Below are 21,958 nucleotides of genomic sequence, written 5' to 3'. Positions count from 1 at the left end.
CCCATGCACGCGCCTGCCTGCCTGCCTGCCTGCCTGGCTGCCTGCCTCGCTGCCGCCGCCCTCCGCCGCGGGCCCCGGGCGGGTGGCGGAGGCGGCGCAAGAGGACCCTGGCAAGGCGCTGTGGCGCAAGCCCCGGCCTTCACCGATCCCGGGACTCTGGCAGACTGCTCCCGGCTTGGCCCCACGCCCGCCTCCGCTTCCATCCCGCACCGCACCGCACCGCACCACGTCGGGCCGCTCACTGGGAAGAGGGTGGAAGCGAGCGTGGGGCATCAGGCCGGCCGTGCCTTCTGGGCGCCCCCCCTCCCGCCGGGTTCTCAGCGCCTCCTCCCCAGTCGCAGGGCGAGCGCAGCCAGCCCGGAGGCCCCAGCGCCCCCACAGAACATCACCAGCGCGAGCCCGCAGCCCTAGCTGGGCCTCGCGAAACGCCGGGGGCCCTGGGGATGGGGGCTGGAGGGAGGGAAGAGGTCCGGGACCCAGGGAGCCCAGTCCTGTGGCGGAGTCTGTGTTTGGGGTCTCGCTGCCCCGCCCGCTCCTGTGTTTTTGGATCCACCCACCCAGCCCCCACCCTCCAGTCCCCAGGCGCCAGCCCCCGGTCCCGCCCTCGCCGCACCCCCCCACCCCTCCGTGCGGGTGCAGTGTCAGGAAAGGTGCAAAGCTGGGGCGTGGCTTCCAGCCGGTGCAGTGGGATTTCGCCCGGTGCGGGGAGCGGGGAGCGGGGAGCGGACCCCTTGTGAAGTGCCGTGGGGTGTGCGGGCTCGGGGGGGGGGCGGGGCGGGGCGGGGCGGGGCCAGGCTAGGCCAGGCCAGGCCGCTTTGCCGGCCCGGGAGGGGCTGAGGGAGCAGTGGCCGCCGGGGTGTGTTTGGCCCCCGGAGCCGCGCTCCCCTCCCCGGGGAGAGAGGGACACACGGAGGGAGGGGGAGGGGCGGCGGGCGCCAAAGGAGAGGTCAAGGAGGCCAGAGGCAACAGGCAACAGGCAAAAGGCAAAAGCCTACAGCACCCGGTATTCCCAGGCGGTCTCCCATCCAAGTACTAACCAGGCCCGACCCTGCTTAGCTTCCGAGATCAGACGAGATCGGGCGCGTTCAGGGTGGTATGGCCGTAGACGCCGGCGGCTGCCGCTGGGCGCCTCAAGAGCCTGCTCCACGCATCCCAAGCCCAGCGGGTGCCGCGCTTCACCCATGCACGCGCCTGCCTGCCTGCCTGCCTGCCTGCCTGGCTGCCTGCCTCGCTGCCGCCGCCCTCCGCCGCGGGCCCCGGGCGGGTGGCGGAGGCGGCGCAAGAGGACCCTGGCAAGGCGCTGTGGCGCAAGCCCCGGCCTTCACCGATCCCGGGACTCTGGCAGACTGCTCCCGGCTTGGCCCCACGCCCGCCTCCGCTTCCATCCCGCACCGCACCGCACCGCACCGCACCGCACCACGTCGGGCCGCTCACTGGGAAGAGGGTGGAAGCGAGCGTGGGGCATCAGGCCGGCCGTGCCTTCTGGGCGCCCCCCCTCCCGCCGGGTTCTCAGCGCCTCCTCCCCAGTCGCAGGGCGAGCGCAGCCAGCCCGGAGGCCCCAGCGCCCCCACAGAACATCACCAGCGCGAGCCCGCAGCCCTAGCTGGGCCTCGCGAAACGCCGGGGGCCCTGGGGATGGGGGCTGGAGGGAGGGAAGAGGTCCGGGACCCAGGGAGCCCAGTCCTGTGGCGGAGTCTGTGTTTGGGGTCTCGCTGCCCCGCCCGCTCCTGTGTTTTTGGATCCACCCACCCAGCCCCCACCCTCCAGTCCCCAGGCGCCAGCCCCCGGTCCCGCCCTCGCCGCACCCCCCCACCCCTCCGTGCGGGTGCAGTGTCAGGAAAGGTGCAAAGCTGGGGCGTGGCTTCCAGCCGGTGCAGTGGGATTTCGCCCGGTGCGGGGAGCAGGGAGCGGGGAGCGGACCCTTTGTGAAGTGCCGTGGGGTGTGCGGGCTCGGGGGGGGGGGCGGGGCGGGGCGGGGCGGGGCCAGGCTAGGCCAGGCCAGGCCGCTTTGCCGGCCCGGGAGGGGCTGAGGGAGCAGTGGCCGCCGGGGTGTGTTTGGCCCCCGGAGCCGCGCTCCCCTCCCCGGGGAGAGAGGGACACACGGAGGGAGGGGGAGGGGCGGCGGGCGCCAAAGGAGAGGTCAAGGAGGCCAGAGGCAACAGGCAACAGGCAAAAGGCAAAAGCCTACAGCACCCGGTATTCCCAGGCGGTCTCCCATCCAAGTACTAACCAGGCCCGACCCTGCTTAGCTTCCGAGATCAGACGAGATCGGGCGCGTTCAGGGTGGTATGGCCGTAGACGCCGGCGGCTGCCGCTGGGCGCCTCAAGAGCCTGCTCCACGCATCCCAAGCCCAGCGGGTGCCGCGCTTCACCCATGCACGCGCCTGCCTGCCTGCCTGCCTGCCTGCCTGGCTGCCTGCCTCGCTGCCGCCGCCCTCCGCCGCGGGCCCCGGGCGGGTGGCGGAGGCGGCGCAAGAGGACCCTGGCAAGGCGCTGTGGCGCAAGCCCCGGCCTTCACCGATCCCGGGACTCTGGCAGACTGCTCCCGGCTTGGCCCCACGCCCGCCTCCGCTTCCATCCCGCACCGCACCGCACCGCACCGCACCGCACCGCACCACGTCGGGCCGCTCACTGGGAAGAGGGTGGAAGCGAGCGTGGGGCATCAGGCCGGCCGTGCCTTCTGGGCGCCCCCCCTCCCGCCGGGTTCTCAGCGCCTCCTCCCCAGTCGCAGGGCGAGCGCAGCCAGCCCGGAGGCCCCAGCGCCCCCACAGAACATCACCAGCGCGAGCCCGCAGCCCTAGCTGGGCCTCGCGAAACGCCGGGGGCCCTGGGGATGGGGGCTGGAGGGAGGGAAGAGGTCCGGGACCCAGGGAGCCCAGTCCTGTGGCGGAGTCTGTGTTTGGGGTCTCGCTGCCCCGCCCGCTCCTGTGTTTTTGGATCCACCCACCCAGCCCCCACCCTCCAGTCCCCAGGCGCCAGCCCCCGGTCCCGCCCTCGCCGCACCCCCCCACCCCTCCGTGCGGGTGCAGTGTCAGGAAAGGTGCAAAGCTGGGGCGTGGCTTCCAGCCGGTGCAGTGGGATTTCGCCCGGTGCGGGGAGCGGGGAGCGGGGAGCGGACCCCTTGTGAAGTGCCGTGGGGTGTGCGGGCTCGGGGGGGGGCGGGGCGGGGCGGGGCGGGGCCAGGCTAGGCCAGGCCAGGCCGCTTTGCCGGCCCGGGAGGGGCTGAGGGAGCAGTGGCCGCCGGGGTGTGTTTGGCCCCCGGAGCCGCGCTCCCCTCCCCGGGGAGAGAGGGACACACGGAGGGAGGGGGAGGGGCGGCGGGCGCCAAAGGAGAGGTCAAGGAGGCCAGAGGCAACAGGCAACAGGCAAAAGGCAAAAGCCTACAGCACCCGGTATTCCCAGGCGGTCTCCCATCCAAGTACTAACCAGGCCCGACCCTGCTTAGCTTCCGAGATCAGACGAGATCGGGCGCGTTCAGGGTGGTATGGCCGTAGACGCCGGCGGCTGCCGCTGGGCGCCTCAAGAGCCTGCTCCACGCATCCCAAGCCCAGCGGGTGCCGCGCTTCACCCATGCACGCGCCTGCCTGCCTGCCTGCCTGCCTGGCTGCCTGCCTCGCTGCCGCCGCCCTCCGCCGCGGGCCCCGGGCGGGTGGCGGAGGCGGCGCAAGAGGACCCTGGCAAGGCGCTGTGGCGCAAGCCCCGGCCTTCACCGATCCCGGGACTCTGGCAGACTGCTCCCGGCTTGGCCCCACGCCCGCCTCCGCTTCCATCCCGCACCGCACCGCACCGCACCGCACCGCACCGCACCGCACCACGTCGGGCCGCTCACTGGGAAGAGGGTGGAAGCGAGCGTGGGGCATCAGGCCGGCCGTGCCTTCTGGGCGCCCCCCCTCCCGCCGGGTTCTCAGCGCCTCCTCCCCAGTCGCAGGGCGAGCGCAGCCAGCCCGGAGGCCCCAGCGCCCCCACAGAACATCACCAGCGCGAGCCCGCAGCCCTAGCTGGGCCTCGCGAAACGCCGGGGGCCCTGGGGATGGGGGCTGGAGGGAGGGAAGAGGTCCGGGACCCAGGGAGCCCAGTCCTGTGGCGGAGTCTGTGTTTGGGGTCTCGCTGCCCCGCCCGCTCCTGTGTTTTTGGATCCACCCACCCAGCCCCCACCCTCCAGTCCCCAGGCGCCAGCCCCCGGTCCCGCCCTCGCCGCACCCCCCCACCCCTCCGTGCGGGTGCAGTGTCAGGAAAGGTGCAAAGCTGGGGCGTGGCTTCCAGCCGGTGCAGTGGGATTTCGCCCGGTGCGGGGAGCGGGGAGCGGGGAGCGGACCCCTTGTGAAGTGCCGTGGGGTGTGCGGGCTCGGGGGGGGGCGGGGCGGGGCGGGGCGGGGCCAGGCTAGGCCAGGCCAGGCCGCTTTGCCGGCCCGGGAGGGGCTGAGGGAGCAGTGGCCGCCGGGGTGTGTTTGGCCCCCGGAGCCGCGCTCCCCTCCCCGGGGAGAGAGGGACACACGGAGGGAGGGGGAGGGGCGGCGGGCGCCAAAGGAGAGGTCAAGGAGGCCAGAGGCAACAGGCAACAGGCAAAAGGCAAAAGCCTACAGCACCCGGTATTCCCAGGCGGTCTCCCATCCAAGTACTAACCAGGCCCGACCCTGCTTAGCTTCCGAGATCAGACGAGATCGGGCGCGTTCAGGGTGGTATGGCCGTAGACGCCGGCGGCTGCCGCTGGGCGCCTCAAGAGCCTGCTCCACGCATCCCAAGCCCAGCGGGTGCCGCGCTTCACCCATGCACGCGCCTGCCTGCCTGCCTGCCTGCCTGCCTGCCTGCCTGGCTGCCTGCCTCGCTGCCGCCGCCCTCCGCCGCGGGCCCCGGGCGGGTGGCGGAGGCGGCGCAAGAGGACCCTGGCAAGGCGCTGTGGCGCAAGCCCCGGCCTTCACCGATCCCGGGACTCTGGCAGACTGCTCCCGGCTTGGCCCCACGCCCGCCTCCGCTTCCATCCCGCACCGCACCGCACCGCACCGCACCGCACCGCACCGCACCACGTCGGGCCGCTCACTGGGAAGAGGGTGGAAGCGAGCGTGGGGCATCAGGCCGGCCGTGCCTTCTGGGCGCCCCCCCTCCCGCCGGGTTCTCAGCGCCTCCTCCCCAGTCGCAGGGCGAGCGCAGCCAGCCCGGAGGCCCCAGCGCCCCCACAGAACATCACCAGCGCGAGCCCGCAGCCCTAGCTGGGCCTCGCGAAACGCCGGGGGCCCTGGGGATGGGGGCTGGAGGGAGGGAAGAGGTCCGGGACCCAGGGAGCCCAGTCCTGTGGCGGAGTCTGTGTTTGGGGTCTCGCTGCCCCGCCCGCTCCTGTGTTTTTGGATCCACCCACCCAGCCCCCACCCTCCAGTCCCCAGGCGCCAGCCCCCGGTCCCGCCCTCGCCGCACCCCCCCACCCCTCCGTGCGGGTGCAGTGTCAGGAAAGGTGCAAAGCTGGGGCGTGGCTTCCAGCCGGTGCAGTGGGATTTCGCCCGGTGCGGGGAGCGGGGAGCGGGGAGCGGACCCCTTGTGAAGTGCCGTGGGGTGTGCGGGCTCGGGGGGGGGGCGGGGCGGGGCGGGGCGGGGCCAGGCTAGGCCAGGCCAGGCCGCTTTGCCGGCCCGGGAGGGGCTGAGGGAGCAGTGGCCGCCGGGGTGTGTTTGGCCCCCGGAGCCGCGCTCCCCTCCCCGGGGAGAGAGGGACACACGGAGGGAGGGGGAGGGGCGGCGGGCGCCAAAGGAGAGGTCAAGGAGGCCAGAGGCAACAGGCAACAGGCAAAAGGCAAAAGCCTACAGCACCCGGTATTCCCAGGCGGTCTCCCATCCAAGTACTAACCAGGCCCGACCCTGCTTAGCTTCCGAGATCAGACGAGATCGGGCGCGTTCAGGGTGGTATGGCCGTAGACGCCGGCGGCTGCCGCTGGGCGCCTCAAGAGCCTGCTCCACGCATCCCAAGCCCAGCGGGTGCCGCGCTTCACCCATGCACGCGCCTGCCTGCCTGCCTGCCTGCCTGCCTGCCTGGCTGCCTGCCTCGCTGCCGCCGCCCTCCGCCGCGGGCCCCGGGCGGGTGGCGGAGGCGGCGCAAGAGGACCCTGGCAAGGCGCTGTGGCGCAAGCCCCGGCCTTCACCGATCCCGGGACTCTGGCAGACTGCTCCCGGCTTGGCCCCACGCCCGCCTCCGCTTCCATCCCGCACCGCACCGCACCGCACCGCACCACGTCGGGCCGCTCACTGGGAAGAGGGTGGAAGCGAGCGTGGGGCATCAGGCCGGCCGTGCCTTCTGGGCGCCCCCCCTCCCGCCGGGTTCTCAGCGCCTCCTCCCCAGTCGCAGGGCGAGCGCAGCCAGCCCGGAGGCCCCAGCGCCCCCACAGAACATCACCAGCGCGAGCCCGCAGCCCTAGCTGGGCCTCGCGAAACGCCGGGGGCCCTGGGGATGGGGGCTGGAGGGAGGGAAGAGGTCCGGGACCCAGGGAGCCCAGTCCTGTGGCGGAGTCTGTGTTTGGGGTCTCGCTGCCCCGCCCGCTCCTGTGTTTTTGGATCCACCCACCCAGCCCCCACCCTCCAGTCCCCAGGCGCCAGCCCCCGGTCCCGCCCTCGCCGCACCCCCCCACCCCTCCGTGCGGGTGCAGTGTCAGGAAAGGTGCAAAGCTGGGGCGTGGCTTCCAGCCGGTGCAGTGGGATTTCGCCCGGTGCGGGGAGCGGGGAGCGGGGAGCGGACCCCTTGTGAAGTGCCGTGGGGTGTGCGGGCTCGGGGGGGGGGCGGGGCGGGGCGGGGCGGGGCCAGGCTAGGCCAGGCCAGGCCGCTTTGCCGGCCCGGGAGGGGCTGAGGGAGCAGTGGCCGCCGGGGTGTGTTTGGCTCCCGGAGCCGCGCTCCCCTCCCCGGGGAGAGAGGGACACACGGAGGGAGGGGGAGGGGCGGCGGGCGCCAAAGGAGAGGTCAAGGAGGCCAGAGGCAACAGGCAACAGGCAAAAGGCAAAAGCCTACAGCACCCGGTATTCCCGGGCGGTCTCCCATCCAAGTACTAACCAGGCCCGACCCTGCTTAGCTTCCGAGATCAGACGAGATCGGGCGCGTTCAGGGTGGTATGGCCGTAGACGCCGGCGGCTGCCGCTGGGCGCCTCAAGAGCCTGCTCCACGCATCCCAAGCCCAGCGGGTGCCGCGCTTCACCCATGCACGCGCCTGCCTGCCTGCCTGCCTGCCTGCCTGGCTGCCTGCCTCGCTGCCGCCGCCCTCCGCCGCGGGCCCCGGGCGGGTGGCGGAGGCGGCGCAAGAGGACCCTGGCAAGGCGCTGTGGCGCAAGCCCCGGCCTTCACCGATCCCGGGACTCTGGCAGACTGCTCCCGGCTTGGCCCCACGCCCGCCTCCGCTTCCATCCCGCACCGCACCGCACCGCACCGCACCGCACCGCACCGCACCACGTCGGGCCGCTCACTGGGAAGAGGGTGGAAGCGAGCGTGGGGCATCAGGCCGGCCGTGCCTTCTGGGCGCCCCCCCTCCCGCCGGGTTCTCAGCGCCTCCTCCCCAGTCGCAGGGCGAGCGCAGCCAGCCCGGAGGCCCCAGCGCCCCCACAGAACATCACCAGCGCGAGCCCGCAGCCCTAGCTGGGCCTCGCGAAACGCCGGGGGCCCTGGGGATGGGGGCTGGAGGGAGGGAAGAGGTCCGGGACCCAGGGAGCCCAGTCCTGTGGCGGAGTCTGTGTTTGGGGTCTCGCTGCCCCGCCCGCTCCTGTGTTTTTGGATCCACCCACCCAGCCCCCACCCTCCAGTCCCCAGGCGCCAGCCCCCGGTCCCGCCCTCGCCGCACCCCCCCACCCCTCCGTGCGGGTGCAGTGTCAGGAAAGGTGCAAAGCTGGGGCGTGGCTTCCAGCCGGTGCAGTGGGATTTCGCCCGGTGCGGGGAGCGGGGAGCGGGGAGCGGACCCCTTGTGAAGTGCCGTGGGGTGTGCGGGCTCGGGGGGGGGCGGGGCGGGGCGGGGCGGGGCCAGGCTAGGCCAGGCCAGGCCGCTTTGCCGGCCCGGGAGGGGCTGAGGGAGCAGTGGCCGCCGGGGTGTGTTTGGCCCCCGGAGCCGCGCTCCCCTCCCCGGGGAGAGAGGGACACACGGAGGGAGGGGGAGGGGCGGCGGGCGCCAAAGGAGAGGTCAAGGAGGCCAGAGGCAACAGGCAACAGGCAAAAGGCAAAAGCCTACAGCACCCGGTATTCCCAGGCGGTCTCCCATCCAAGTACTAACCAGGCCCGACCCTGCTTAGCTTCCGAGATCAGACGAGATCGGGCGCGTTCAGGGTGGTATGGCCGTAGACGCCGGCGGCTGCCGCTGGGCGCCTCAAGAGCCTGCTCCACGCATCCCAAGCCCAGCGGGTGCCGCGCTTCACCCATGCACGCGCCTGCCTGCCTGCCTGCCTGCCTGCCTGCCTGCCTGGCTGCCTGCCTCGCTGCCGCCGCCCTCCGCCGCGGGCCCCGGGCGGGTGGCGGAGGCGGCGCAAGAGGACCCTGGCAAGGCGCTGTGGCGCAAGCCCCGGCCTTCACCGATCCCGGGACTCTGGCAGACTGCTCCCGGCTTGGCCCCACGCCCGCCTCCGCTTCCATCCCGCACCGCACCGCACCGCACCGCACCGCACCGCACCGCACCACGTCGGGCCGCTCACTGGGAAGAGGGTGGAAGCGAGCGTGGGGCATCAGGCCGGCCGTGCCTTCTGGGCGCCCCCCCTCCCGCCGGGTTCTCAGCGCCTCCTCCCCAGTCGCAGGGCGAGCGCAGCCAGCCCGGAGGCCCCAGCGCCCCCACAGAACATCACCAGCGCGAGCCCGCAGCCCTAGCTGGGCCTCGCGAAACGCCGGGGGCCCTGGGGATGGGGGCTGGAGGGAGGGAAGAGGTCCGGGACCCAGGGAGCCCAGTCCTGTGGCGGAGTCTGTGTTTGGGGTCTCGCTGCCCCGCCCGCTCCTGTGTTTTTGGATCCACCCACCCAGCCCCCACCCTCCAGTCCCCAGGCGCCAGCCCCCGGTCCCGCCCTCGCCGCACCCCCCCACCCCTCCGTGCGGGTGCAGTGTCAGGAAAGGTGCAAAGCTGGGGCGTGGCTTCCAGCCGGTGCAGTGGGATTTCGCCCGGTGCGGGGAGCGGGGAGCGGGGAGCGGACCCCTTGTGAAGTGCCGTGGGGTGTGCGGGCTCGGGGGGGGGGCGGGGCGGGGCGGGGCGGGGCCAGGCTAGGCCAGGCCAGGCCGCTTTGCCGGCCCGGGAGGGGCTGAGGGAGCAGTGGCCGCCGGGGTGTGTTTGGCCCCCGGAGCCGCGCTCCCCTCCCCGGGGAGAGAGGGACACACGGAGGGAGGGGGAGGGGCGGCGGGCGCCAAAGGAGAGGTCAAGGAGGCCAGAGGCAACAGGCAACAGGCAAAAGGCAAAAGCCTACAGCACCCGGTATTCCCAGGCGGTCTCCCATCCAAGTACTAACCAGGCCCGACCCTGCTTAGCTTCCGAGATCAGACGAGATCGGGCGCGTTCAGGGTGGTATGGCCGTAGACGCCGGCGGCTGCCGCTGGGCGCCTCAAGAGCCTGCTCCACGCATCCCAAGCCCAGCGGGTGCCGCGCTTCACCCATGCACGCGCCTGCCTGCCTGCCTGCCTGCCTGCCTGCCTGGCTGCCTGCCTCGCTGCCGCCGCCCTCCGCCGCGGGCCCCGGGCGGGTGGCGGAGGCGGCGCAAGAGGACCCTGGCAAGGCGCTGTGGCGCAAGCCCCGGCCTTCACCGATCCCGGGACTCTGGCAGACTGCTCCCGGCTTGGCCCCACGCCCGCCTCCGCTTCCATCCCGCACCGCACCGCACCGCACCGCACCGCACCGCACCGCACCACGTCGGGCCGCTCACTGGGAAGAGGGTGGAAGCGAGCGTGGGGCATCAGGCCGGCCGTGCCTTCTGGGCGCCCCCCCTCCCGCCGGGTTCTCAGCGCCTCCTCCCCAGTCGCAGGGCGAGCGCAGCCAGCCCGGAGGCCCCAGCGCCCCCACAGAACATCACCAGCGCGAGCCCGCAGCCCTAGCTGGGCCTCGCGAAACGCCGGGGGCCCTGGGGATGGGGGCTGGAGGGAGGGAAGAGGTCCGGGACCCAGGGAGCCCAGTCCTGTGGCGGAGTCTGTGTTTGGGGTCTCGCTGCCCCGCCCGCTCCTGTGTTTTTGGATCCACCCACCCAGCCCCCACCCTCCAGTCCCCAGGCGCCAGCCCCCGGTCCCGCCCTCGCCGCACCCCCCCACCCCTCCGTGCGGGTGCAGTGTCAGGAAAGGTGCAAAGCTGGGGCGTGGCTTCCAGCCGGTGCAGTGGGATTTCGCCCGGTGCGGGGAGCAGGGAGCGGGGAGCGGACCCTTTGTGAAGTGCCGTGGGGTGTGCGGGCTCGGGGGGGGGGCGGGGCGGGGCGGGGCGGGGCCAGGCTAGGCCAGGCCAGGCCGCTTTGCCGGCCCGGGAGGGGCTGAGGGAGCAGTGGCCGCCGGGGTGTGTTTGGCCCCCGGAGCCGCGCTCCCCTCCCCGGGGAGAGAGGGACACACGGAGGGAGGGGGAGGGGCGGCGGGCGCCAAAGGAGAGGTCAAGGAGGCCAGAGGCAACAGGCAACAGGCAAAAGGCAAAAGCCTACAGCACCCGGTATTCCCAGGCGGTCTCCCATCCAAGTACTAACCAGGCCCGACCCTGCTTAGCTTCCGAGATCAGACGAGATCGGGCGCGTTCAGGGTGGTATGGCCGTAGACGCCGGCGGCTGCCGCTGGGCGCCTCAAGAGCCTGCTCCACGCATCCCAAGCCCAGCGGGTGCCGCGCTTCACCCATGCACGCGCCTGCCTGCCTGCCTGCCTGCCTGGCTGCCTGCCTCGCTGCCGCCGCCCTCCGCCGCGGGCCCCGGGCGGGTGGCGGAGGCGGCGCAAGAGGACCCTGGCAAGGCGCTGTGGCGCAAGCCCCGGCCTTCACCGATCCCGGGACTCTGGCAGACTGCTCCCGGCTTGGCCCCACGCCCGCCTCCGCTTCCATCCCGCACCGCACCGCACCGCACCACGTCGGGCCGCTCACTGGGAAGAGGGTGGAAGCGAGCGTGGGGCATCAGGCCGGCCGTGCCTTCTGGGCGCCCCCCCTCCCGCCGGGTTCTCAGCGCCTCCTCCCCAGTCGCAGGGCGAGCGCAGCCAGCCCGGAGGCCCCAGCGCCCCCACAGAACATCACCAGCGCGAGCCCGCAGCCCTAGCTGGGCCTCGCGAAACGCCGGGGGCCCTGGGGATGGGGGCTGGAGGGAGGGAAGAGGTCCGGGACCCAGGGAGCCCAGTCCTGTGGCGGAGTCTGTGTTTGGGGTCTCGCTGCCCCGCCCGCTCCTGTGTTTTTGGATCCACCCACCCAGCCCCCACCCTCCAGTCCCCAGGCGCCAGCCCCCGGTCCCGCCCTCGCCGCACCCCCCCACCCCTCCGTGCGGGTGCAGTGTCAGGAAAGGTGCAAAGCTGGGGCGTGGCTTCCAGCCGGTGCAGTGGGATTTCGCCCGGTGCGGGGAGCGGGGAGCGGGGAGCGGACCCCTTGTGAAGTGCCGTGGGGTGTGCGGGCTCGGGGGGGGGGCGGGGCGGGGCGGGGCGGGGCCAGGCTAGGCCAGGCCAGGCCGCTTTGCCGGCCCGGGAGGGGCTGAGGGAGCAGTGGCCGCCGGGGTGTGTTTGGCCCCCGGAGCCGCGCTCCCCTCCCCGGGGAGAGAGGGACACACGGAGGGAGGGGGAGGGGCGGCGGGCGCCAAAGGAGAGGTCAAGGAGGCCAGAGGCAACAGGCAACAGGCAAAAGGCAAAAGCCTACAGCACCCGGTATTCCCAGGCGGTCTCCCATCCAAGTACTAACCAGGCCCGACCCTGCTTAGCTTCCGAGATCAGACGAGATCGGGCGCGTTCAGGGTGGTATGGCCGTAGACGCCGGCGGCTGCCGCTGGGCGCCTCAAGAGCCTGCTCCACGCATCCCAAGCCCAGCGGGTGCCGCGCTTCACCCATGCACGCGCCTGCCTGCCTGCCTGCCTGCCTGCCTGGCTGCCTGCCTCGCTGCCGCCGCCCTCCGCCGCGGGCCCCGGGCGGGTGGCGGAGGCGGCGCAAGAGGACCCTGGCAAGGCGCTGTGGCGCAAGCCCCGGCCTTCACCGATCCCGGGACTCTGGCAGACTGCTCCCGGCTTGGCCCCACGCCCGCCTCCGCTTCCATCCCGCACCGCACCGCACCGCACCGCACCGCACCACGTCGGGCCGCTCACTGGGAAGAGGGTGGAAGCGAGCGTGGGGCATCAGGCCGGCCGTGCCTTCTGGGCGCCCCCCCTCCCGCCGGGTTCTCAGCGCCTCCTCCCCAGTCGCAGGGCGAGCGCAGCCAGCCCGGAGGCCCCAGCGCCCCCACAGAACATCACCAGCGCGAGCCCGCAGCCCTAGCTGGGCCTCGCGAAACGCCGGGGGCCCTGGGGATGGGGGCTGGAGGGAGGGAAGAGGTCCGGGACCCAGGGAGCCCAGTCCTGTGGCGGAGTCTGTGTTTGGGGTCTCGCTGCCCCGCCCGCTCCTGTGTTTTTGGATCCACCCACCCAGCCCCCACCCTCCAGTCCCCAGGCGCCAGCCCCCGGTCCCGCCCTCGCCGCACCCCCCCACCCCTCCGTGCGGGTGCAGTGTCAGGAAAGGTGCAAAGCTGGGGCGTGGCTTCCAGCCGGTGCAGTGGGATTTCGCCCGGTGCGGGGAGCGGGGAGCGGGGAGCGGACCCCTTGTGAAGTGCCGTGGGGTGTGCGGGCTCGGGGGGGGGGCGGGGCGGGGCGGGGCGGGGCCAGGCTAGGCCAGGCCAGGCCGCTTTGCCGGCCCGGGAGGGGCTGAGGGAGCAGTGGCCGCCGGGGTGTGTTTGGCTCCCGGAGCCGCGCTCCCCTCCCCGGGGAGAGAGGGACACACGGAGGGAGGGGGAGGGGCGGCGGGCGCCAAAGGAGAGGTCAAGGAGGCCAGAGGCAACAGGCAACAGGCAAAAGGCAAAAGCCTACAGCACCCGGTATTCCCGGGCGGTCTCCCATCCAAGTACTAACCAGGCCCGACCCTGCTTAGCTTCCGAGATCAGACGAGATCGGGCGCGTTCAGGGTGGTATGGCCGTAGACGCCGGCGGCTGCCGCTGGGCGCCTCAAGAGCCTGCTCCACGCATCCCAAGCCCAGCGGGTGCCGCGCTTCACCCATGCACGCGCCTGCCTGCCTGCCTGCCTGCCTGCCTGGCTGCCTGCCTCGCTGCCGCCGCCCTCCGCCGCGGGCCCCGGGCGGGTGGCGGAGGCGGCGCAAGAGGACCCTGGCAAGGCGCTGTGGCGCAAGCCCCGGCCTTCACCGATCCCGGGACTCTGGCAGACTGCTCCCGGCTTGGCCCCACGCCCGCCTCCGCTTCCATCCCGCACCGCACCGCACCGCACCGCACCGCACCGCACCGCACCACGTCGGGCCGCTCACTGGGAAGAGGGTGGAAGCGAGCGTGGGGCATCAGGCCGGCCGTGCCTTCTGGGCGCCCCCCCTCCCGCCGGGTTCTCAGCGCCTCCTCCCCAGTCGCAGGGCGAGCGCAGCCAGCCCGGAGGCCCCAGCGCCCCCACAGAACATCACCAGCGCGAGCCCGCAGCCCTAGCTGGGCCTCGCGAAACGCCGGGGGCCCTGGGGATGGGGGCTGGAGGGAGGGAAGAGGTCCGGGACCCAGGGAGCCCAGTCCTGTGGCGGAGTCTGTGTTTGGGGTCTCGCTGCCCCGCCCGCTCCTGTGTTTTTGGATCCACCCACCCAGCCCCCACCCTCCAGTCCCCAGGCGCCAGCCCCCGGTCCCGCCCTCGCCGCACCCCCCCACCCCTCCGTGCGGGTGCAGTGTCAGGAAAGGTGCAAAGCTGGGGCGTGGCTTCCAGCCGGTGCAGTGGGATTTCGCCCGGTGCGGGGAGCGGGGAGCGGGGAGCGGACCCCTTGTGAAGTGCCGTGGGGTGTGCGGGCTCGGGGGGGGGCGGGGCGGGGCGGGGCGGGGCCAGGCTAGGCCAGGCCAGGCCGCTTTGCCGGCCCGGGAGGGGCTGAGGGAGCAGTGGCCGCCGGGGTGTGTTTGGCCCCCGGAGCCGCGCTCCCCTCCCCGGGGAGAGAGGGACACACGGAGGGAGGGGGAGGGGCGGCGGGCGCCAAAGGAGAGGTCAAGGAGGCCAGAGGCAACAGGCAACAGGCAAAAGGCAAAAGCCTACAGCACCCGGTATTCCCAGGCGGTCTCCCATCCAAGTACTAACCAGGCCCGACCCTGCTTAGCTTCCGAGATCAGACGAGATCGGGCGCGTTCAGGGTGGTATGGCCGTAGACGCCGGCGGCTGCCGCTGGGCGCCTCAAGAGCCTGCTCCACGCATCCCAAGCCCAGCGGGTGCCGCGCTTCACCCATGCACGCGCCTGCCTGCCTGCCTGCCTGCCTGCCTGCCTGCCTGGCTGCCTGCCTCGCTGCCGCCGCCCTCCGCCGCGGGCCCCGGGCGGGTGGCGGAGGCGGCGCAAGAGGACCCTGGCAAGGCGCTGTGGCGCAAGCCCCGGCCTTCACCGATCCCGGGACTCTGGCAGACTGCTCCCGGCTTGGCCCCACGCCCGCCTCCGCTTCCATCCCGCACCGCACCGCACCGCACCGCACCGCACCGCACCGCACCACGTCGGGCCGCTCACTGGGAAGAGGGTGGAAGCGAGCGTGGGGCATCAGGCCGGCCGTGCCTTCTGGGCGCCCCCCCTCCCGCCGGGTTCTCAGCGCCTCCTCCCCAGTCGCAGGGCGAGCGCAGCCAGCCCGGAGGCCCCAGCGCCCCCACAGAACATCACCAGCGCGAGCCCGCAGCCCTAGCTGGGCCTCGCGAAACGCCGGGGGCCCTGGGGATGGGGGCTGGAGGGAGGGAAGAGGTCCGGGACCCAGGGAGCCCAGTCCTGTGGCGGAGTCTGTGTTTGGGGTCTCGCTGCCCCGCCCGCTCCTGTGTTTTTGGATCCACCCACCCAGCCCCCACCCTCCAGTCCCCAGGCGCCAGCCCCCGGTCCCGCCCTCGCCGCACCCCCCCACCCCTCCGTGCGGGTGCAGTGTCAGGAAAGGTGCAAAGCTGGGGCGTGGCTTCCAGCCGGTGCAGTGGGATTTCGCCCGGTGCGGGGAGCGGGGAGCGGGGAGCGGACCCCTTGTGAAGTGCCGTGGGGTGTGCGGGCTCGGGGGGGGGGGCGGGGCGGGGCGGGGCGGGGCCAGGCTAGGCCAGGCCAGGCCGCTTTGCCGGCCCGGGAGGGGCTGAGGGAGCAGTGGCCGCCGGGGTGTGTTTGGCCCCCGGAGCCGCGCTCCCCTCCCCGGGGAGAGAGGGACACACGGAGGGAGGGGGAGGGGCGGCGGGCGCCAAAGGAGAGGTCAAGGAGGCCAGAGGCAACAGGCAACAGGCAAAAGGCAAAAGCCTACAGCACCCGGTATTCCCAGGCGGTCTCCCATCCAAGTACTAACCAGGCCCGACCCTGCTTAGCTTCCGAGATCAGACGAGATCGGGCGCGTTCAGGGTGGTATGGCCGTAGACGCCGGCGGCTGCCGCTGGGCGCCTCAAGAGCCTGCTCCACGCATCCCAAGCCCAGCGGGTGCCGCGCTTCACCCATGCACGCGCCTGCCTGCCTGCCTGCCTGCCTGCCTGCCTGGCTGCCTGCCTCGCTGCCGCCGCCCTCCGCCGCGGGCCCCGGGCGGGTGGCGGAGGCGGCGCAAGAGGACCCTGGCAAGGCGCTGTGGCGCAAGCCCCGGCCTTCACCGATCCCGGGACTCTGGCAGACTGCTCCCGGCTTGGCCCCACGCCCGCCTCCGCTTCCATCCCGCACCGCACCGCACCGCACCGCACCGCACCGCACCGCACCACGTCGGGCCGCTCACTGGGAAGAGGGTGGAAGCGAGCGTGGGGCATCAGGCCGGCCGTGCCTTCTGGGCGCCCCCCCTCCCGCCGGGTTCTCAGCGCCTCCTCCCCAGTCGCAGGGCGAGCGCAGCCAGCCCGGAGGCCCCAGCGCCCCCACAGAACATCACCAGCGCGAGCCCGCAGCCCTAGCTGGGCCTCGCGAAACGCCGGGGGCCCTGGGGATGGGGGCTGGAGGGAGGGAAGAGGTCCGGGACCCAGGGAGCCCAGTCCTGTGGCGGAGTCTGTGTTTGGGGTCTCGCTGCCCCGCCCGCTCCTGTGTTTTTGGATCCACCCACCCAGCCCCCACCCTCCAGTCCCCAGGCGCCAGCCCCCGGTCCCGCCCTCGCCGCACCCCCCCACCCCTCCGTGCGGGTGCAGTGTCAGGAAAGGTGCAAAGCTGGGGCGTGGCTTCCAGCCGGTGCAGTGGGATTTCGCCCGGTGCGGGGAGCAGGGAGCGGGGAGCGGACCCTTTGTGAAGTGCCGTGGGGTGTGCGGGCTCGGGGGGGGGGCGGGGCGGGGCGGGGCGGGGCCAGGCTAGGCCAGGCCAGGCCGCTTTGCCGGCCCGGGAGGGGCTGAGGGAGCAGTGGCCGCCGGGGTGTGTTTGGCCCCCGGAGCCGCGCTCCCCTCCCCGGGGAGAGAGGGACACACGGAGGGAGGGGGAGGGGCGGCGGGCGCCAAAGGAGAGGTCAAGGAGGCCAGAGGCAACAGGCAACAGGCAAAAGGCAAAAGCCTACAGCACCCGGTATTCCCAGGCGGTCTCCCATCCAAGTACTAACCAGGCCCGACCCTGCTTAGCTTCCGAGATCAGACGAGATCGGGCGCGTTCAGGGTGGTATGGCCGTAGACGCCGGCGGCTGCCGCTGGGCGCCTCAAGAGCCTGCTCCACGCATCCCAAGCCCAGCGGGTGCCGCGCTTCACCCATGCACGCGCCTGCCTGCCTGCCTGCCTGCCTGGCTGCCTGCCTCGCTGCCGCCGCCCTCCGCCGCGGGCCCCGGGCGGGTGGCGGAGGCGGCGCAAGAGGACCCTGGCAAGGCGCTGTGGCGCAAGCCCCGGCCTTCACCGATCCCGGGACTCTGGCAGACTGCTCCCGGCTTGGCCCCACGCCCGCCTCCGCTTCCATCCCGCACCGCACCGCACCGCACCACGTCGGGCCGCTCACTGGGAAGAGGGTGGAAGCGAGCGTGGGGCATCAGGCCGGCCGTGCCTTCTGGGCGCCCCCCCTCCCGCCGGGTTCTCAGCGCCTCCTCCCCAGTCGCAGGGCGAGCGCAGCCAGCCCGGAGGCCCCAGCGCCCCCACAGAACATCACCAGCGCGAGCCCGCAGCCCTAGCTGGGCCTCGCGAAACGCCGGGGGCCCTGGGGATGGGGGCTGGAGGGAGGGAAGAGGTCCGGGACCCAGGGAGCCCAGTCCTGTGGCGGAGTCTGTGTTTGGGGTCTCGCTGCCCCGCCCGCTCCTGTGTTTTTGGATCCACCCACCCAGCCCCCACCCTCCAGTCCCCAGGCGCCAGCCCCCGGTCCCGCCCTCGCCGCACCCCCCCACCCCTCCGTGCGGGTGCAGTGTCAGGAAAGGTGCAAAGCTGGGGCGTGGCTTCCAGCCGGTGCAGTGGGATTTCGCCCGGTGCGGGGAGCGGGGAGCGGGGAGCGGACCCCTTGTGAAGTGCCGTGGGGTGTGCGGGCTCGGGGGGGGGGCGGGGCGGGGCGGGGCGGGGCCAGGCTAGGCCAGGCCAGGCCGCTTTGCCGGCCCGGGAGGGGCTGAGGGAGCAGTGGCCGCCGGGGTGTGTTTGGCCCCCGGAGCCGCGCTCCCCTCCCCGGGGAGAGAGGGACACACGGAGGGAGGGGGAGGGGCGGCGGGCGCCAAAGGAGAGGTCAAGGAGGCCAGAGGCAACAGGCAACAGGCAAAAGGCAAAAGCCTACAGCACCCGGTATTCCCAGGCGGTCTCCCATCCAAGTACTAACCAGGCCCGACCCTGCTTAGCTTCCGAGATCAGACGAGATCGGGCGCGTTCAGGGTGGTATGGCCGTAGACGCCGGCGGCTGCCGCTGGGCGCCTCAAGAGCCTGCTCCACGCATCCCAAGCCCAGCGGGTGCCGCGCTTCACCCATGCACGCGCCTGCCTGCCTGCCTGCCTGCCTGCCTGGCTGCCTGCCTCGCTGCCGCCGCCCTCCGCCGCGGGCCCCGGGCGGGTGGCGGAGGCGGCGCAAGAGGACCCTGGCAAGGCGCTGTGGCGCAAGCCCCGGCCTTCACCGATCCCGGGACTCTGGCAGACTGCTCCCGGCTTGGCCCCACGCCCGCCTCCGCTTCCATCCCGCACCGCACCGCACCGCACCGCACCGCACCACGTCGGGCCGCTCACTGGGAAGAGGGTGGAAGCGAGCGTGGGGCATCAGGCCGGCCGTGCCTTCTGGGCGCCCCCCCTCCCGCCGGGTTCTCAGCGCCTCCTCCCCAGTCGCAGGGCGAGCGCAGCCAGCCCGGAGGCCCCAGCGCCCCCACAGAACATCACCAGCGCGAGCCCGCAGCCCTAGCTGGGCCTCGCGAAACGCCGGGGGCCCTGGGGATGGGGGCTGGAGGGAGGGAAGAGGTCCGGGACCCAGGGAGCCCAGTCCTGTGGCGGAGTCTGTGTTTGGGGTCTCGCTGCCCCGCCCGCTCCTGTGTTTTTGGATCCACCCACCCAGCCCCCACCCTCCAGTCCCCAGGCGCCAGCCCCCGGTCCCGCCCTCGCCGCACCCCCCCACCCCTCCGTGCGGGTGCAGTGTCAGGAAAGGTGCAAAGCTGGGGCGTGGCTTCCAGCCGGTGCAGTGGGATTTCGCCCGGTGCGGGGAGCAGGGAGCGGGGAGCGGACCCTTTGTGAAGTGCCGTGGGGTGTGCGGGCTCGGGGGGGGGGGCGGGGCGGGGCGGGGCGGGGCCAGGCTAGGCCAGGCCAGGCCGCTTTGCCGGCCCGGGAGGGGCTGAGGGAGCAGTGGCCGCCGGGGTGTGTTTGGCCCCCGGAGCCGCGCTCCCCTCCCCGGGGAGAGAGGGACACACGGAGGGAGGGGGAGGGGCGGCGGGCGCCAAAGGAGAGGTCAAGGAGGCCAGAGGCAACAGGCAACAGGCAAAAGGCAAAAGCCTACAGCACCCGGTATTCCCAGGCGGTCTCCCATCCAAGTACTAACCAGGCCCGACCCTGCTTAGCTTCCGAGATCAGACGAGATCGGGCGCGTTCAGGGTGGTATGGCCGTAGACGCCGGCGGCTGCCGCTGGGCGCCTCAAGAGCCTGCTCCACGCATCCCAAGCCCAGCGGGTGCCGCGCTTCACCCATGCACGCGCCTGCCTGCCTGCCTGCCTGCCTGCCTGGCTGCCTGCCTCGCTGCCGCCGCCCTCCGCCGCGGGCCCCGGGCGGGTGGCGGAGGCGGCGCAAGAGGACCCTGGCAAGGCGCTGTGGCGCAAGCCCCGGCCTTCACCGATCCCGGGACTCTGGCAGACTGCTCCCGGCTTGGCCCCACGCCCGCCTCCGCTTCCATCCCGCACCGCACCGCACCGCACCGCACCGCACCGCACCACGTCGGGCCGCTCACTGGGAAGAGGGTGGAAGCGAGCGTGGGGCATCAGGCCGGCCGTGCCTTCTGGGCGCCCCCCCTCCCGCCGGGTTCTCAGCGCCTCCTCCCCAGTCGCAGGGCGAGCGCAGCCAGCCCGGAGGCCCCAGCGCCCCCACAGAACATCACCAGCGCGAGCCCGCAGCCCTAGCTGGGCCTCGCGAAACGCCGGGGGCCCTGGGGATGGGGGCTGGAGGGAGGGAAGAGGTCCGGGACCCAGGGAGCCCAGTCCTGTGGCGGAGTCTGTGTTTGGGGTCTCGCTGCCCCGCCCGCTCCTGTGTTTTTGGATCCACCCACCCAGCCCCCACCCTCCAGTCCCCAGGCGCCAGCCCCCGGTCCCGCCCTCGCCGCACCCCCCCACCCCTCCGTGCGGGTGCAGTGTCAGGAAAGGTGCAAAGCTGGGGCGTGGCTTCCAGCCGGTGCAGTGGGATTTCGCCCGGTGCGGGGAGCGGGGAGCGGGGAGCGGACCCCTTGTGAAGTGCCGTGGGGTGTGCGGGCTCGGGGGGGGGCGGGGCGGGGCGGGGCGGGGCCAGGCTAGGCCAGGCCAGGCCGCTTTGCCGGCCCGGGAGGGGCTGAGGGAGCAGTGGCCGCCGGGGTGTGTTTGGCCCCCGGAGCCGCGCTCCCCTCCCCGGGGAGAGAGGGACACACGGAGGGAGGGGGAGGGGCGGCGGGCGCCAAAGGAGAGGTCAAGGAGGCCAGAGGCAACAGGCAACAGGCAAAAGGCAAAAGCCTACAGCACCCGGTATTCCCAGGCGGTCTCCCATCCAAGTACTAACCAGGCCCGACCCTGCTTAGCTTCCGAGATCAGACGAGATCGGGCGCGTTCAGGGTGGTATGGCCGTAGACGCCGGCGGCTGCCGCTGGGCGCCTCAAGAGCCTGCTCCACGCATCCCAAGCCCAGCGGGTGCCGCGCTTCACCCATGCACGCGCCTGCCTGCCTGCCTGCCTGCCTGCCTGGCTGCCTGCCTCGCTGCCGCCGCCCTCCGCCGCGGGCCCCGGGCGGGTGGCGGAGGCGGCGCAAGAGGACCCTGGCAAGGCGCTGTGGCGCAAGCCCCGGCCTTCACCGATCCCGGGACTCTGGCAGACTGCTCCCGGCTTGGCCCCACGCCCGCCTCCGCTTCCATCCCGCACCGCACCGCACCGCACCGCACCGCACCGCACCACGTCGGGCCGCTCACTGGGAAGAGGGTGGAAGCGAGCGTGGGGCATCAGGCCGGCCGTGCCTTCTGGGCGCCCCCCCTCCCGCCGGGTTCTCAGCGCCTCCTCCCCAGTCGCAGGGCGAGCGCAGCCAGCCCGGAGGCCCCAGCGCCCCCACAGAACATCACCAGCGCGAGCCCGCAGCCCTAGCTGGGCCTCGCGAAACGCCGGGGGCCCTGGGGATGGGGGCTGGAGGGAGGGAAGAGGTCCGGGACCCAGGGAGCCCAGTCCTGTGGCGGAGTCTGTGTTTGGGGTCTCGCTGCCCCGCCCGCTCCTGTGTTTTTGGATCCACCCACCCAGCCCCCACCCTCCAGTCCCCAGGCGCCAGCCCCCGGTCCCGCCCTCGCCGCACCCCCCCACCCCTCCGTGCGGGTGCAGTGTCAGGAAAGGTGCAAAGCTGGGGCGTGGCTTCCAGCCGGTGCAGTGGGATTTCGCCCGGTGCGGGGAGCGGGGAGCGGGGAGCGGACCCCTTGTGAAGTGCCGTGGGGTGTGCGGGCTCGGGGGGGGGCGGGGCGGGGCGGGGCGGGGCCAGGCTAGGCCAGGCCAGGCCGCTTTGCCGGCCCGGGAGGGGCTGAGGGAGCAGTGGCCGCCGGGGTGTGTTTGGCCCCCGGAGCCGCGCTCCCCTCCCCGGGGAGAGAGGGACACACGGAGGGAGGGGGAGGGGCGGCGGGCGCCAAAGGAGAGGTCAAGGAGGCCAGAGGCAACAGGCAACAGGCAAAAGGCAAAAGCCTACAGCACCCGGTATTCCCAGGCGGTCTCCCATCCAAGTACTAACCAGGCCCGACCCTGCTTAGCTTCCGAGATCAGACGAGATCGGGCGCGTTCAGGGTGGTATGGCCGTAGACGCCGGCGGCTGCCGCTGGGCGCCTCAAGAGCCTGCTCCACGCATCCCAAGCCCAGCGGGTGCCGCGCTTCACCCATGCACGCGCCTGCCTGCCTGCCTGCCTGCCTGCCTGGCTGCCTGCCTCGCTGCCGCCGCCCTCCGCCGCGGGCCCCGGGCGGGTGGCGGAGGCGGCGCAAGAGGACCCTGGCAAGGCGCTGTGGCGCAAGCCCCGGCCTTCACCGATCCCGGGACTCTGGCAGACTGCTCCCGGCTTGGCCCCACGCCCGCCTCCGCTTCCATCCCGCACCGCACCGCACCGCACCGCACCACGTCGGGCCGCTCACTGGGAAGAGGGTGGAAGCGAGCGTGGGGCATCAGGCCGGCCGTGCCTTCTGGGCGCCCCCCCTCCCGCCGGGTTCTCAGCGCCTCCTCCCCAGTCGCAGGGCGAGCGCAGCCAGCCCGGAGGCCCCAGCGCCCCCACAGAACATCACCAGCGCGAGCCCGCAGCCCTAGCTGGG

At 73.4% G+C, this 21,958-nt stretch overlaps 18 non-coding genes across 18 annotated transcripts; all 18 read right to left on the bottom strand.

The window, feature by feature from the left end:
• Nucleotides 1-988: 988 nt before the first annotated feature.
• LOC147575859 (5S ribosomal RNA) lies at nt 989-1,107 on the bottom strand. The gene has a single exon (XR_015242051.1). It is a non-coding gene; the product is annotated as a 5S ribosomal RNA (ribosomal RNA).
• A 1,074-nt stretch (nt 1,108-2,181) lies between these two features.
• On the bottom strand, nt 2,182-2,300 carry LOC147575858 (5S ribosomal RNA). The gene has a single exon (XR_015242050.1). It is a non-coding gene; the product is annotated as a 5S ribosomal RNA (ribosomal RNA).
• Nucleotides 2,301-3,377: 1,077 nt separating this feature from the next.
• On the bottom strand, nt 3,378-3,496 carry LOC147575857 (5S ribosomal RNA). Its single transcript, XR_015242049.1, has one exon. It is a non-coding gene; the product is annotated as a 5S ribosomal RNA (ribosomal RNA).
• A 1,078-nt stretch (nt 3,497-4,574) lies between these two features.
• On the bottom strand, nt 4,575-4,693 carry LOC147575856 (5S ribosomal RNA). The gene has a single exon (XR_015242048.1). It is a non-coding gene; the product is annotated as a 5S ribosomal RNA (ribosomal RNA).
• Nucleotides 4,694-5,784: 1,091 nt separating this feature from the next.
• Nucleotides 5,785-5,903, bottom strand: LOC147575855 (5S ribosomal RNA). The gene has a single exon (XR_015242047.1). It is a non-coding gene; the product is annotated as a 5S ribosomal RNA (ribosomal RNA).
• Nucleotides 5,904-6,975: 1,072 nt separating this feature from the next.
• Nucleotides 6,976-7,094, bottom strand: LOC147575854 (5S ribosomal RNA). The gene has a single exon (XR_015242105.1). It is a non-coding gene; the product is annotated as a 5S ribosomal RNA (ribosomal RNA).
• A 1,082-nt stretch (nt 7,095-8,176) lies between these two features.
• LOC147575853 (5S ribosomal RNA) lies at nt 8,177-8,295 on the bottom strand. The gene has a single exon (XR_015242046.1). It is a non-coding gene; the product is annotated as a 5S ribosomal RNA (ribosomal RNA).
• A 1,091-nt stretch (nt 8,296-9,386) lies between these two features.
• LOC147575852 (5S ribosomal RNA) lies at nt 9,387-9,505 on the bottom strand. Its single transcript, XR_015242045.1, has one exon. It is a non-coding gene; the product is annotated as a 5S ribosomal RNA (ribosomal RNA).
• Nucleotides 9,506-10,592: 1,087 nt separating this feature from the next.
• Nucleotides 10,593-10,711, bottom strand: LOC147575851 (5S ribosomal RNA). Its single transcript, XR_015242044.1, has one exon. It is a non-coding gene; the product is annotated as a 5S ribosomal RNA (ribosomal RNA).
• Nucleotides 10,712-11,770: 1,059 nt separating this feature from the next.
• Nucleotides 11,771-11,889, bottom strand: LOC147575850 (5S ribosomal RNA). Its single transcript, XR_015242043.1, has one exon. It is a non-coding gene; the product is annotated as a 5S ribosomal RNA (ribosomal RNA).
• A 1,073-nt stretch (nt 11,890-12,962) lies between these two features.
• On the bottom strand, nt 12,963-13,081 carry LOC147575849 (5S ribosomal RNA). Its single transcript, XR_015242104.1, has one exon. It is a non-coding gene; the product is annotated as a 5S ribosomal RNA (ribosomal RNA).
• Nucleotides 13,082-14,163: 1,082 nt separating this feature from the next.
• LOC147575848 (5S ribosomal RNA) lies at nt 14,164-14,282 on the bottom strand. Its single transcript, XR_015242042.1, has one exon. It is a non-coding gene; the product is annotated as a 5S ribosomal RNA (ribosomal RNA).
• Nucleotides 14,283-15,374: 1,092 nt separating this feature from the next.
• LOC147575847 (5S ribosomal RNA) lies at nt 15,375-15,493 on the bottom strand. Its single transcript, XR_015242041.1, has one exon. It is a non-coding gene; the product is annotated as a 5S ribosomal RNA (ribosomal RNA).
• A 1,087-nt stretch (nt 15,494-16,580) lies between these two features.
• LOC147575846 (5S ribosomal RNA) lies at nt 16,581-16,699 on the bottom strand. The gene has a single exon (XR_015242040.1). It is a non-coding gene; the product is annotated as a 5S ribosomal RNA (ribosomal RNA).
• Nucleotides 16,700-17,758: 1,059 nt separating this feature from the next.
• LOC147575845 (5S ribosomal RNA) lies at nt 17,759-17,877 on the bottom strand. Its single transcript, XR_015242039.1, has one exon. It is a non-coding gene; the product is annotated as a 5S ribosomal RNA (ribosomal RNA).
• Nucleotides 17,878-18,951: 1,074 nt separating this feature from the next.
• LOC147575844 (5S ribosomal RNA) lies at nt 18,952-19,070 on the bottom strand. Its single transcript, XR_015242038.1, has one exon. It is a non-coding gene; the product is annotated as a 5S ribosomal RNA (ribosomal RNA).
• Nucleotides 19,071-20,147: 1,077 nt separating this feature from the next.
• Nucleotides 20,148-20,266, bottom strand: LOC147575843 (5S ribosomal RNA). The gene has a single exon (XR_015242037.1). It is a non-coding gene; the product is annotated as a 5S ribosomal RNA (ribosomal RNA).
• A 1,077-nt stretch (nt 20,267-21,343) lies between these two features.
• On the bottom strand, nt 21,344-21,462 carry LOC147575842 (5S ribosomal RNA). The gene has a single exon (XR_015242131.1). It is a non-coding gene; the product is annotated as a 5S ribosomal RNA (ribosomal RNA).
• Between the last annotated feature and the right edge of the window lie 496 nt (nt 21,463-21,958).

This window comes from Puma concolor, chromosome D2 (assembly GCF_028749965.1).
Source record: "Puma concolor isolate L17-30 chromosome D2, mPumCon1.1.hap2, whole genome shotgun sequence".
NCBI classification, from domain to species: Eukaryota; Metazoa; Chordata; class Mammalia; order Carnivora; family Felidae; genus Puma; species Puma concolor.
Note: the sequence above shows the minus strand (reverse complement) of the source record. Positions and strands in the feature narration are given on the sequence as shown.